The sequence below is a fragment of the Artibeus jamaicensis genome, unplaced genomic scaffold (genome assembly GCF_021234435.1).
Source record: "Artibeus jamaicensis isolate MK-2021 breed Jamaican fruit bat unplaced genomic scaffold, CSHL_Jam_final scaffold_660, whole genome shotgun sequence".
NCBI lineage: Eukaryota > Metazoa > Chordata > Mammalia > Chiroptera > Phyllostomidae > Artibeus > Artibeus jamaicensis.
This window is the reverse complement of record NW_026522052.1, coordinates 5777359-5782788: the sequence shown is the minus strand read 5'-3', so window position 1 is coordinate 5782788 and position 5430 is coordinate 5777359. Positions and strand designations below refer to the sequence as shown.

The 5430-nt window shown below is 35.6% G+C and overlaps 1 non-coding gene across 1 annotated transcript; it reads right to left on the bottom strand.

The window, feature by feature from the left end:
• Window positions 1-5096: 5096 nt before the first annotated feature.
• LOC119049209 (small nucleolar RNA SNORA66) lies at window positions 5097-5229 on the bottom strand. Its single transcript, XR_005082479.1, has one exon. It is a non-coding gene; the product is annotated as a small nucleolar RNA SNORA66 (small nucleolar RNA).
• Between the last annotated feature and the right edge of the window lie 201 nt (window positions 5230-5430).

Here is a 5430-nt window from a genome sequence, read left to right as displayed (position 1 = left end):
ATCTCCTACCTTCTAATGTGCTAGGTAATTGACTGATTTGTTTGGTTTATTCTCTGCCTTCATTCACTGCAATTGTAATCTTTCAGGGGAAAGAACTATGTGCCTGTTTTATTCACTGCTGAATGGCCAGTTTCTAGAAAAGTAGTACTCCATATAGATACAGTAACTGACTAGAATTGCAGGATAATTTTCTCTTTCTGATGATTAATGTAGAAAAAATTATGAGCAGAGTCTTGCAAATTTCAGCTGGTGTATTTAATCTTGCTCTGTTATCTGCCTCAGCAGTAGGGTGACTACATTCTTTTAAACCTATACTAAGTTAAAGCTTTAACCCCACACGATGACCTAATGGAACCCTGAGCTGCGCATGGTCTGTGCTCCTGGATTTCTTAGTGTGACACCAGTGAGCTCTGGGCTGGTGGCCGTGGGCACCGGTTCACAGTGAGTAGATGAGGTTCACAGGATCATCGCTGAGGCAGGTAAAGTGTAGGCCTCTGACTTAGGCATTTTTTAATGTGCAAATTTTTTTTTTAATCCTGAGTAGATGAATAAAACATGACTATTATAATAAATTCCACTGGTTCCTAAAATATTAAGAAAAAGTAAAGGTCTGGCTAATACTGAAATATTAGCCATTAATACTTTGCTGACCATTCTTTCATGCGTTTCCTTTCACCATATATACTACATATTAATTTAAATAAATGGGATGATATTAAAATCTTTATCGTGGATACATTTTTTAATGTCTTTCTTTGCTCCTCTACCTCCTCCCTCGTGTTTCTCACACTCCCTGATAATAATATGGGCTATATCTCTCATGCATAGTCTTCTCCACATTTATGGAGTCAAGTATAAATATAATAATGTGCCAGTTCTGGTTTTCTTTGTATTAATGTTTCTTGGACTTCCTTACTCATCTTGATTTTTTAAATTAATGCTTTTAAAATTATGTATAGGATATTTTTGATGATTATTTCTTCAAATATGTTTTTATTTCTTTACTGCCTCTTCTTTTTGTCTGTCTCTAATTGTGAATATATTAAAGCACAAAATATTGTCCAACACACAACTGAGGAGTTTTGTTCTTAAATATTTTTTCCTCATTTTTCACTTTCAAAAATATTAAAATTCCTGTCAAGGTCATTGATACTTCCTTCTCTACTTTCTAGCAGTGTTAAAAGTCAGTCCAGAGATTTGCGGTTATTGCTTTCCTGGATATAGTACTTTTCAGTTCTAGAGTTTCCATTTGGTTCATTTTCATGATTTTCATTTTGCTGACACATTTCTCCATCTCTTTATTTATTGTGCTCATCTTTTTATTTAAATTCTGGAACAACAGCAGTTTTTAATACTTGTCCTCATTTCATTGGGTAATATCTCCTTTTTTCCCATAGCTAATGAACTTTCATTATATTTCAGTTGTTGTCAATATCACATAGAGACCTTTAAAGTTCCCCTGAAGAGTGACCCTTATTGTTCTAGTAGGCATTTAATTGGTCCATTAGCTTAGACTTTTGCAGGCTTGGTTTTGCCCTTTGTTTGGGAGTTGTGTTTTGTATTTGTCCTCAGTCCTCTGTGATACTCTTAGCTCCGGGATGCAGCCTTTACTCCTAAATGTGATACTTCTGGGACTTCAACAGAAGCCTAGGGTGTTTTATGTACTTCTAGTTTAGTGTGATTTCAACTTCGAATCCTGCTCCTGCTTCAGAGTGCTGCAGCGGCCCAACTGCCTCCTCAGTCTTGCCTTCAGTGGCTGCTTTCGGCCAGACTCACTGAAGCCTTTTCCCTGCATATGTGGTCCCTGGCTCAGCCAAGGATTCGATCCAGTTTACATCCGGACTTTGGGGCTTGTCCCTCTTTGGTTCTATCAGTTCCTGAATTTTCTTTTTTTCATTTTCTGTTACTATGGAAGGCTTGAACTGTGTTCCCTGATTTTTCAAGTTAAAAAACTGTGGTTTTCTGCTTGAGTTTTAGATGCCACGAACCAAGTGGCCTTAGTGCCATGAAATAAAAAGATGGTTAGCTTCATGTGTCAGCTAGGCTTCAGTACGGTAGTCAGTTTTTCAATCAAATGCTACTTTAAGAGTTATGATGTAGGTATCTTGTGGTGGTTAAGAGCTATACTCACTTGAGTTTAAATAAAAGAGTTTATCTTTTATATTATAAGTAAAACTTACTCAGTCAGTTGAAAAGCCTTAACAAGAAAACATAAGTTTCCTCGAGGAAGATGAAATTCTCTCTTAGGGCTACAGCGTTAGCTCCTGCATGAGAGTTTCTGGTCTCCCAGTGTGCCCTACAGATTTCGGGTTCTCCAGGTCCCATGGAGGGGTGCGGCAGTGGCAATGCATGTCTCTCCCGCTCTCTCTCTCCACACACATGCACACACATGTGTATATTTATTTATATGTTTATGAAAGAATATCTATCTCTATCAGCTATCTATCTATCCTGTATTTTTGCTCTTTTAAAATAATCTGGAAATATTTGTCTATAATATTTCTTTTTTTATTTTTACATAGAATTTGACTATATATTTATTTGGACTTGGTGTTTTTATTGTGAAAAACATTAAGTACTGTTAAGTTTTAAAAAACTGGTTATAGGTTTATGGGACAATTAGTGTTTTCTCTTTCTTCTTCAATCAGTGTTGGTAATCTATTTTTTCTTTTCTTTTTTTATAATTGTTTTCATTTTAGCTTCCAGTGAATTTCTTTTTTTTAAAAGATTTTTAAAAAATTTTAAAGATTTTATTTATTTATCTTTAGAGAGTAAGGGAAGGAGAGAGGGGGAGAAATATCAATGTATGGTTGCCTCTTGTGCGTCCCCTGCTGGGAACTGGCCTGCAACCCAGGCATGTGCCCTGACTGGGAATTGAACCACGATCCTCTGGTTTGCAGGCCTGCGCTCAATCCACTGATCTACATATTTTTTTTCCTTAGAATTGGTATCTTTTCATCTATTTTTTCTTAGAATTGGTATCTTCCCTTTATGCCTTACTTAGTGGCATAACGTTTTTCATAACACTCACCTGTAATTGCTTAAATATTTACATATATCCAATTATACCCTGATAGAGATAATTAACATTTTATATATTTTATTTTTGTTGTTGGTAGTTGTAGTGGTGGTTGTGGTACTCTTCTTGTTTTCATCTTGTTATAAATTTGTCTTTTCTTAGATCTTTCCTTAGTCTTTTTCTGGCTTTGCTGATCTTCATTATCTATTTTTTAAAAGTAATTGAGATATAATTGATGTATAACATTGTGTAAGTTTCAGGTGCACAATGTGTAGGTTTAATCCATTTCTATTGCACTATGTACACAGCAGTAGCATTAGCTAAAACCTTTATCATACCACATACTCATCATTTCTTATTTGTGTTGAGAATAGTTAAGATTTTGTCTCGTGCTAACTTTGACGTTTATATACAATCTTCTTGATTATCATCTCTACATTGTTCATTAGATCTTCAGAAATTACTTATCTACTAGTTGTAAGTTTATACAGTGAAACAAGACCTCCCGAATTTCCCTACCCCCAGACCCTGGTAACTACCATTCTACTCTCTGTTTTTTAAAGTTTAGTGTTTTTATCAATTCCACATATAAGGGATATTATTAATTATTTGTTATTTCTCTGTTTGACTTACCTCATTTAGCATAATGTCTTCAAGGTCCATCCATGTTGTCACACATGGCAGGATTTCCTTTCTTCTGACAACTGAATAACATTCCATTGTGTATGTATATATGTGTATGTGTGTGCATATATAATATGTGCATATATATGTGTATGTGTGTGCATATATGAATGAGATATTATAATCTCATTCATACAACAATCCATCGACAGATACCTAGGTTGTTTCCATATTTTGGCTGTTGTAAACAATGGTGCAATGAACATGGGGGTGCAGATATCCCTTTGAGATACTAACTCTAATTCTTTGAGATATGTGCCCAAGAGTTGGGCTGCTGGACCATATGATAGTTCAACTTTTAGTTTCTTTCTTCTTTCTTTCTTTGGAAATGACAGATTGTCGATCATAATGGCTGTACCAATTCTTCATTATCTTTTTTAAAACTTTCATTAATGGTTGCTTTTAAGTTATTATGACCTTATTTCAACTTACTTCATATTAATTTTGATCTTTCTTTTAAAAAATTCTTAGTGCTTATTTTACCTTTTCCTCCTTCATTCTTTTCTAATATACATATTTAAGGTCAGGGATTTACTCTAAGTGTTACTGTAGTTCTGTCCTACAAGATCTGATAGACACTGCTTTTGTTACCCTTCAGTCTCACGTATGAGTTTGCAGTTTAATCCCCTCTGACCTTTCATTCGCTTATAAATGTTTTTGTCTTTCTCTGTCTGACTTATTTCCACTTATGTTGTTGCAGGTGGCAACAATACTTAGATTACTGATCATGCTGATGTTAGAGAATATGGCTTATAACCATGGGAAAGTAAGTATTTCAACACAAAAGCTCAGATTTAGGCAGAGTTACCCAGTGGGTCACAGGCAGTGGTGGGCTCATGTGGCCCTCTGATAACAGGAGCGGCTGTTGTGATCAAATCATGGCCCAGAGTAACAGAGCAGATTGGATGCTTCCTGCTCTGAGCTTGGTTTTAAGAGAAAGAGAAGAGGAAGGGTCTGGTGTCTGTACCACATTTTCCCGTCTTCATTGAACAGCCGGCTTGATCCCTCGGAGAGGAGTGTGTGAGGACTGGAGAGCAGTCCGGAGTGTCACCTCACTGGCATCCATGCCACACAAAGGACATACCAGGAGAGTCCTAGTATTCACACCACTTTCTGTAAGTTTATCCTGTCACACTTGTTCACTGCATTGTTCAAGTTATTCACATCTTGATTTTGTGACAGTTCAGCCGTATCTGTAAAAGGTTTGTATACATTAGTTAGCATTTTTTAGTTTCATATGTACTGTATGACATAGTGCCAAGAAAATGTACTTTTTATTTTATAGGGTTTTGCCGTTCATAAATTAAATCTCTGACCTATTTTCTGAAATAGTTTTTGTTGTATTTTTAATTAAAAGCACTCCTACATTTCTTTTATTTTTAGTTTCTTTTTTTACTGTCCTAGGATAGAATAAAGCACCTCAGTAGCTTCTGAGGCCAATATATTTCTATCACCACAATTACTTTAGCAAACCTGGTTCCCTTCACTTATGCAACATCATGCAGAGTTAGTGATCGAGTTTGCACTAGTTTTATTAAATAGGTAAAATCATTTAGTGTTACATATTTTCTTCTAAGTATGGTTGTGAACCTTCCCTCACATTTTTGTATTTTTATTCCACTTTTCTTTGATCTTAGCATTGTTTAAAGGGGAAATAAGGTGAAAATGAACACCACGCCTGGTCTCTAAGAAACAGCAGTTTAAGTGACAATGAAGGATTGAAGAGT